The sequence below is a fragment of the Cydia splendana genome, chromosome 2 (assembly GCF_910591565.1).
Source record: "Cydia splendana chromosome 2, ilCydSple1.2, whole genome shotgun sequence".
In the NCBI taxonomy this organism is placed as follows: Eukaryota; Metazoa; Arthropoda; class Insecta; order Lepidoptera; family Tortricidae; genus Cydia; species Cydia splendana.
Window position 1 is genome coordinate 6,290,679 of NC_085961.1, and position 9,821 is coordinate 6,300,499.

Consider the following 9,821-nt stretch of genomic DNA (forward strand, 5'->3'; position numbering starts at 1 on the left):
AGTCAAACTTTCGTACGTGAAGAGGATGTTTGGTTCGAAAAAGCCTTTACTATACATTTTTAACCAGCACCTTGCTGCAAAATGACCGACATCTTGAAAATTTCAGTCTTAACATAAACGATTTTTTTATACCGTGTCTGTGGCAAACAAGCATACGGCCCGGCTGTTGGTAAGCAGTCACCGTAGCCTATGTACGCCTGCAACTCTGAGAAATCAGAAACCTTGATGAAATAATATTACAATGCCTACAGGAAAACAAACCATAAAAGGCAGTTAGCACTGGTAACAACTTGATGGCACAGAATAAATAATAGTACTAGGTACAGAAGATTCACTCTCTAACAAAACGCGTCTGCAGGCCTAGCCAAGGTTACAGTCGCTATCGCTTCGACAACGAAAAGCATTATGTCTCTCTTATCACTCGTGCGTTTCGATCGTTACGGAGCGTAAGCGATTGGCATCTTGGCTACGCGGCCTGTTACGATTAGGACAGATATGACCGCTAGGTGGCGACAGCGCCACGCGCGGCTTATGGCTAGCCACCAATTGAGACGGATGTACTTGTTGCAAAGCGACGAAATCGCGGAGGGAGCCACGCCTGTTGATGGTAACTAGTGGGAATAACTCAAGGCAGAGTAGCAGATAGCGATCTCTTTCAGACAAGACCTACCTTTACTAAATTTCCAGACTAGGAAATATGAGGATTTTTTTAATATTAAGCGCTGATCATAGAGACCAGATTAGACTATTAAGTACAAAGAGAATTAAATCACTACGTTTTAAGTAAGTATGCGAAATTAGTGATTGATGATAAGTAAGTATACAATCAATAAAAAGTTATTTTTATTAATGTTTTTTTTCCTTTGTCTCTTGCAGACCGCACATATATACCTAGAAAAGTTCTGGAGATTGTTCTTATCAAGAATTACTTTTTGGGAAATTTGAACATTAGCTGGACTGCTAAAGGCCCCTGCACATATTGGGCTAGCGTGGGCCAGTCTGGGGGACGCATTTATTCGTTAGAGGGAGCAAGTGATATTGCTTTCTCATTCTACCGCATGGCTGCGTCCCCTGGACTGGCCTGCGTTGGTCCAATATGTACAGGGGCCCATGGTATAATAATATACTCCGCCTGGTACTCCATTCCCGTCTTTTCTAGGTCACCTAACTGACACGGGCTTACGTCATCATGCGACAGCGCTATATGATAATATGCGATAGCGCTATATATAGCGGCCATGTTGTTGTGACGTAGCCCCGTGTCACTCTGGGAATGGAAGACCATGTTTTATTAGACTATGCAGGGGCCTTGAGATTCAAATTTCACTGACACGCATGTGGCCGATATATATTATCGTACTATTTGGAAAAAGAGTTAAAATAAAGTTAGTCAAAGGACTGTCTCATTACAATCATAGACAGAGAGAATCATACTATCTTTGTCTTACACTAGTACTAGCACCCAAAAGAAAAGGATGAGTATAGTTTCCTGGTTCTTACCGACTGACAAATTGGTTTGACCAACTAGAATAGTTGTGGCGGTTTTGGTTCCGCCGATAATGAATATAAAATTTCAATTTCGCGTCTTTATTTTACTGACAAGATTTGCTAAAGTAGCTAACACACTATCGCACCGCACCAAGGTCAATGTGGGACGCACCCATAAGTAACAGGGAGAAAGAGATATCGCTCTCTCCCTCTTACTTATGGGCGCGTCCCACAATGACCTTGGTGCGGTGCGATAGTGTGTTAGCTACTTTAAACCAAGATAAGTCTGTAACAATTTTGATAGCATACGCAGTGCAAGTGTTATTTTTAACGACAAATTTCTATGAAATTATGACGTCTAAACAACACTCGCACTGCGTGTGCTATCAAAATCGTTACAGATTTGTGGCTCTTGCATACGGTGCATAAAACATGCAAATGTTGAAGTGCTTGCGCGTGTATAAAAAGCATGCGAGTACACCGATTTGAGCATGTAAGCGAGCCACCCAAAGCGTAACTGAGTAAAGGCATAGGCTGATACAAATAAATACACATGTAGTTTTAGGCCGTCTTATATGCGCCGTGTGAATGGAAAATTATACTAATGTTGCATGTAAACCAAAGAATATAATACTCACTAGGAGAAGAACGATAACTCCATACAAAAAAATGTCCCTTTCAAAAGTTCGTTTATACTACTAGCGCTCTGGTGGGATACCATTGTAATTAGAATTGACAACCCGTTTAGCCTAGCGGGTATTGGCAGTAATCCAGTTCAGGAAGCTAATGGTCCTGGGTTCGAATCCCAGAGAGGGAATTTCTTTTTGTATTTTTTTATTTTTTGTTGGGGTCAGGTTTTTAAGAGCCCATCAACGTGCACACTAGCGCCACTGCTGAATACAATAAACTAGTTTTTATGTTATTGGATTCGTCAATCTACCCGTCCAAAGTTAAAACGGCCGTTTTTGTTTTGAGCTCATAGATCGACGAATCCAGCAACATAAAATCTAGTTTGATGTATTCAAAAGGTACCTAAATACACAATACAGTCCGTAGCGGCCCCTTTTTTAAATACATGTCGTTAAATTTAAATAATCACGATTATTTAGCAGTGGCGCTAGTGTGCACGTTGTTGGGCTCTTAAATTAGCATTTCACAAATAAGTAAAAAAATACGTTAAAAGATAATGATTAGGTACTATATTCAGAAATTCGTGAAATATAAAAGGTAACAAAAAGTTACGTATTATTAAGATATAAATATTTTAATAATACATATGAATACATACACTGATATGGCAAATGGTTACAAGTTGTTATTACATCTATCCGGTTATCGGACATTTTCTGCTTCACAGCTCCGCGCAGCGTTCTTGGTCACCGGGAAACTAGTTTGGATATGCGGCAGATACGTGCCCTTCTGAGCTTTTTCCAAGAAATCATATGACGGCCCAGGATTATATTATTATCTCACGCTCAAGCCATCTGCTGATTCACTTTCTAAAACAAAATAGTCAAAAAATTAAACAATATAATCTATCTTCCTAATTACTAACGTCGCTAATTCCTAGGGTTACCAGCTTAAACACTGTGGGGTTTTACATCTATGTTGAATTTTGATTATAATTTCGGACGCGTCCGCGGGACTTACGGGGATAGTAAGATTAAATTATTATATTTGAATTTGGTAATTAGCACGCTCATTTTTATTTAAAGATTAATATATATCTTACCTTGAAATTATCGCTGTTTCTGATTTACTACAACGGTTTCCACACACACATTAGGGCTTTCCATAATCCGGATAAGAATTGTTGATAAAGTCGCCATTGCCGGATACATACAGCAAGGAAGGAAGAGAGACAACGGTTTAAATTTAACTAAGTCTGTGCGAAGACGCATTTAGATATGTTGCTCGTACATATGAATAGATTTTATTTTCAAAATTAATAGGTAAATAAATATATTTCAAGTGAATAAATCGTTTTATATGAAAATTTATATTTTTGCATTAAATGACTTAAATGACAGCATTGACATTACAGACTTTTATCTTGTCTATGTTCTTACCGGCCAGACCACTGAAATATGAAACCTGTGGAAGTGAAACGTCAACGAATAATGCGTGCCACTGTGACGTCATCTTAGAACTAAACATGGCGGTTTTAGTGCTGCCCAGAAGATTTTTACTGTTACTAGGTTTTATCGATACATCGATACCTTTTTAACGTTCTCGGCTCATTTTATTTAAAATACTAAGTATGTATTATTTGTGGAGTTTATGTTTTAATAGGAAGTAAGTAAATAAATAAAAATTCTTTATTAGTATATTGTTATGTGAAAAGATACTTTGATTTAGTAAGATGTGTGGAGTCTAGGACAATTTCGTGCTTCAAATTTGACAGGTAAACGAGATGACGCTGTACTACTCAATACATATTGCGATTTTTGCGGTAACACTGATTTTCAAAAGTTGACGTTTGACAACTTAGTGACCGCAAAACACATGGCGCAGTACAGCGCCATCTGTTTTGGATGTCAGAATAAGTGTACGTGTTTTTCTTGGACTTTACCTCTCTATTACAATCAATTTTGTTGTGTTGCTAACCCTGAAGTCTGTAACACACTACCGCACTGCACCTCGACCTTGGTGCGCCGTATCTATAAGTGAGAGCGATACAAAATTCAAGCTTATTAAGCGACGGGTGAAAAAAAACAAAACACCTTCAGAACATTTTTTTATTACAAAAATAAGGAATGACTTCCGCTCTTCAACTTCTTCAACATTTATTCAGCAAATAGGCCACAAGGGCATTTTTATACGTCAAAATAAAAACAATACATTAACCATTTTATAAATTACAACGATATGTATATGGTCTCTTAATGTCGAATTATATAAAAAAACTATAATAATGATATAAAAAAGCCCGCAGGGCAGCTTGTGGAGTAACGACCCCACGGACCCGAGTGCTCCCGAGAGTCGGTCAGGGTCTCCATCTCCAGCTCTTTCTTTTTATGTTCATTTCTTGGTAAGCTATAAAAATGATTTAATTATTAAATTAAGATAATTTAGTTGGTTTGAAGCGGGGTAGCATGATAAAATAAGAAAATATAAATAGGCAATCATAATATATCGATATCAAAGTCGATAAATAAAGTACAACCCTAGCTGAAATGTTTACATTATTTAAGCGTAAAAATATAGTTAAATAAATCCAATCACTTCATGATCTATAACTGCACAGAAGAACCTTGCTATTTATAATGTGAAACATCCTTAAATTTCCCAGGAACATTAACAATAACCAATATTTTTCATGTAAATTATAGCGTACCTGTGTATGGTTAAAGATGGCTGATTTGGTGGTTTTCTTATGCCGCACCCTAATACACTACACACTGGCATATTCGCGACGTAATTATTCACATTTGGCTTCAATTATTTTCAATCACAAGCAAAATATTGAAAGATAATGACAGCGTTTTACACAAAAATAAAACGCTAATTAAATAACTTACCATATTCGAAACCTAAGAATAATATTGAGAATGGCAACATTGTGTTGTCGGTCGTATTGTCCTTTTCTAGCATATACGTCCCTCTCTCTCTCTCACATTCCCACCACAGAGCAGTTGGTTTTGACAGGTGTTTGACAGTTACCGCCAAAACAAATTTCCAAGTCATTGTCTCAAAATTATACATATTTACACCAGGCAGGATTAAAACTTTAGGTTTCGAATATGGTAAGTTATTTAATTAGCGTTTTATTTTTGTGTAAAACGCTGTCATTAAACAACTGTACCGATATTCGAAACCTAAGAATAATATTGAGACGTGTTTGTTATCGCCTGGTGGTGGGAAGACGCCAAGCCAATGTGATTATACATGTACTTATTATGTATATGTAATATTATTATATTACGAGTGTTTAATTAATTATGTAGTACACCCTTTATTTTAACACCTGTGAGGAGAGAGGTATTATGTAAAGCATACAATTTGATATACCATTATATTATGTTACTAACTTTACATTTCATATACGTACTTAATGTACTTATAAATGTTCAAAGAGAAAAAAATGAGTCACCACAATGGTGCTATACTTAATTATATGTATGTGAAAACTAGGTAAAAGAAGATGAGATAAGTCAGTCTACTCTTCAAGGAGCATGCATACAACATCTGTGATAAGGAGTGATGTAATTCAAGTATGAAAAGAATAAAATCATAAAGTACTCGAGTAGTTTTTATTATTTTATAACTCCCAATTATTAACAAATTTGATAATAATTATCTAGTAAAGTAAGCAGTTGCAGGAATATAACAAGGACAAGACCTTTCTTATTTCCAGAATCCCTCGGGATTAAGTAGACGAATATTTTAAATATTCATTATAATTCACTATCACTACCCACAAAGTTAATATTGGGTACCTACTTACTAAAATGTCATAGGGAATTACTGAATTCCTTTAATGACTGTGAGTCAGTGTGAGCTATATACTTGGTTATAGCTATAAAATGCATTTAATCCTTTGTACGCTTTACTAACGCGAACGCGAGCTAATGTACCTAAACAAACCTTACTTAAAATTGTGAAGGTTACTTTGAGAGCTTAAGCCATAACATAACACTCATGTGGGCACGCCTAGTTATGACGCTTTTTGGTGCTCTTGGCGTTCAAATGGTTAATATAGAAATGCCACAGAACCTTGTCAATTATATTTGTAAAGGTGCAGGCTCATTCTGCTTATATTCATGTTTAGCTATCATCAAGTGACCTAAATTGTACTTATTGATTTCTATATATGCAGTAAGAGTAGTTTACCTTATCTGGTGCCTACTAGTAGGCATAAGCTTGATTGGTTCTGAACGCTAAAGTGGTTTAATTTATGTAAACCATTCATAGCATTGCTTAATTCTGAATATTCAGTTTCCTCTTTCCAGTATGTAAATTATTAAGAATAAGGTACTTAATTCGAAACCTTAGCTCATCGCATATGTGTTTTTAACCAAAATGCAAATTTGTGTGTTTATTTAGTGATCATACATTATTTGCAATAACTGTGCGGACCATGGGGTCCTCGACCTTTTGCCGGGCACCCGTGGGCCCAAAGCCAACAGCGCAGAGGCCCTTTAAGAGGGACCTATTTCATCCAATGCTAGAGTCAACACTTTGTCGAATCTATTTGATATTTATGTATACTTATCCTCCTTATGAACTAAGGATAATTATTGTAACTTTTTGATATCAAATATACGCCGAATTGTCAATTATTTTATATTTTGAAATACATATAATATTACTGGATTTGGATCAGTGTGCTTTTGAATATATCTCTGGCCTACTATATAGGCTAGTCTATTAGCATCCCGCCTCCTGGAAGGCAGTCTACAGACTTTTTAGATATATATTCACAGTAGCGCTAAGCGTGTGGACCTAGTTTTCCGACACTTGACTGCATGAGATTATAGTGAACATCTTTTCAGGTCTCGGGCAAGAAGGGTACCTAGATAGGTTGAGGTCCTTAACTTGTGGATTTGGTAAGAGCAAGACACAGGCGGGGTGTAAATTAATTAATCCACCATGTTCCAAGAGATTCATGTGCATTGATGCCTTCAGGTAACGCTGTTCAGACAGACTAACACTTTGGCAGAGTTTTGCCAACATATAATAAATGACTGCATTTGTTTGGGTGTACATGTTCCACACCAAAGACATATTTATATATTTCAATCCATTTTTGAAAGTTTGGCGTTTCAAAATAGCTTCGCCTTTTCGCAAGGCGTGCTCCTGTTTCTCTATTTTATTGTGCAAGCGAACAGTATCACAATGCTATAATTTTGTATAAATTGAGAACTAGAGGGTCATACCCTAGGCGTGACCGCCCAGAAGTTGTGCTAGAACCTTTCGTGCAAACCATTCAGTCACTGTTTTTAAAAACCTTTTGTAGTGGGTACATTCCACGTTCTTAAATTTGTTAAACGTGTAGTATCAAACTATGACAAGTCATGATAAGTGAATTAAGTGGTAACAGTATCTGGTCCGTGCATAGAAGCACTTGCCCTTGAGGTTAGGGCATGGGTAGTTTATAATAAACTTAATCCGTGCATGGGAGCACTTACGATACAGGTGGTTTAAAACTTCCAGGGTCACAATACAGACATAAGGGTGTAAAATACATAATTCATAAACGCCCGTTAGGCCAGTTTTGTATATTTTATTTCAAACATGCTTGTGCAGCACCGCCAGCACATAATAATTTCCCATACCATGGCAGTCAGGGATATAATAATTAAATAGGTAGGTAACCTTGGTCATATCGTGTACATAGGTAGGTACTCGTAAACATGTTAACTGAGAGACTAGTGCTCTCGAGGCAAATATAATTTATGCAACTGTGAGCTGCTCTTACATTGGGATCATATGTATTTATTTCTAGTCTGCCTTAGCAGGCCTAGACTTCAAAGGTTTTTAGATATTCATAGGGCCGTTAAACGGACCTTTTGTACACCTTGAGCAGGCTGTTTGTTTCACACTATGAGTAATATATATTGTAAACATAGCTTATTTCAGAATGGAATCGTAAGCTCTGCCGTGTCGTGAGCTTACCGAGCCTGATTTAATTAGAGTCCACAGATTATCTGGACCTTGGAGGATTGACCACTCCTTATTCTAATTATCAATATTCTGCCTGGGCTTATAGTCGAAATTCAGCGACTAAATTTCTTAGTATTATCTATGCCGCCCAAGTTATGAGGCTTAGCGTCTCCAGACCACAATTTTATTTATATATTAGGTTACAAAGATTTTATCATCTTTAAAATAAAAATGAGTCGAGATAGGCCTGGAATCTTAGGTTATTTTTTACCTTTTGTGATTTTAGAAATGTTATTATAAATAGTAAGTAGTTTTCACTTTTACCACAGTTAATTAGCCCAATTTTGGGTTTAGCCAACAGGGTGTTCGGGATCCTTAGAATAGATTGGTAAACAGAAATGAAAACTCTAATAACGAAGCCTTGCCTATTTCGACTGATTTTTACCCAAAACATTATTTTAAACCCTTTTTACTTTCTCTAAGAGGAGATATTTACAGATTCATCTTTGTAATATTTTTCTGATTGTGGCCTACTCGCTCGCTTGTGTTATAACCATATCATTTATATTTCTGTGAATATGTCCGACATGCCTTGCGCAGGCTTACATAGGTTATAATATCATCATCAATAACTTGACGTCAGTTTGTGAACGAATCAAAGATTCTTTGGCACACCTTACGCAGGTGGAAACATGGCAGCCTTGCGCAGGCTTAGATAGGTACATAATATATTGGTTTTATCACAAATAACATGACGTTAGTTTGTGAACGAATAAAAGATTCTCTTAGGCACACCTCACGCAGGTGGAACCATAACAGACGTAGGTTTAAGAATATCATTCAAATCAAATACCCTGTGGGTAATATTCCCTTAGTTGCGGGTTCCTTGCTCGACAAGGTGAAAGGCTTTAAGCAGGCTTTAACAGGCACTTTTAGAGAGTGTCATTCACGGTGACGCGCAGATTTGCCAAAACTAAACTTTAACTCTACAGTTAACTAATATAATTTGACAATATGAACCAAACCATGCGTCTTCGTCAATGAATCAATCTAAAGATTCCCGTATCGTTAATGCCTTTCCAAATCACAGGCTTCCGATTTTATTTGAAACGTTTACAAGTGTACTATTTATGTAGGTAGGTAGGTAGGCTTAAGAATTGACCCTCTTGTATGTACAGTAGTTACGTATAGAATTAATAATCAAATTATTCAAATCCAAAATAACACAAGCACATATAGCAACTACATGCAAGAGTTCTTTCCTTAACCTTTTTAGGCTGTAAGTACCTGCTAAGTTATTTATTTAAGTAGGTACCTACCTACATTTTAACCATGAGAGATATAAGTTGGTAGATAAAGAGTGAAATACTTCACGATTTCGCATGTCATTCTTGCGCAGAGCCATGCTAATCTCTCTCTATGTCTAGTCAGATTTAAGTTTATGTACTGCCGAAGTACTCACTTTCCACAAAAATAAATGCAATGTTTGCGATGTAGGTTTGTTCGTTACCTTGTGTCCCTCAGAGCGGAAATAGAAGCCCCGCGAAGCGGGGCTTCGTCGACTCCTAAGCGGGTACACATATTTATCAGCAAGTTTATTACCAAAAAATAAATTTTGCAATAAATATTATATTAACCCGGAACGGGATAAAAAGACAAATTGCTGATAGATACTTGGACAGATAAAACCTACACGTCTATAAGCTTCTATTCATACGTAGGTTCTA

General features: G+C 36.7%; 1 non-coding gene across 1 annotated transcript; it reads right to left on the bottom strand.

Moving 5' to 3' along the window:
- Positions 1–9,448: 9,448 nt before the first annotated feature.
- Positions 9,449–9,552, bottom strand: LOC134806180 (U6 spliceosomal RNA). The gene has a single exon (XR_010146476.1). It is a non-coding gene; the product is annotated as a U6 spliceosomal RNA (small nuclear RNA).
- Between the last annotated feature and the right edge of the window lie 269 nt (positions 9,553–9,821).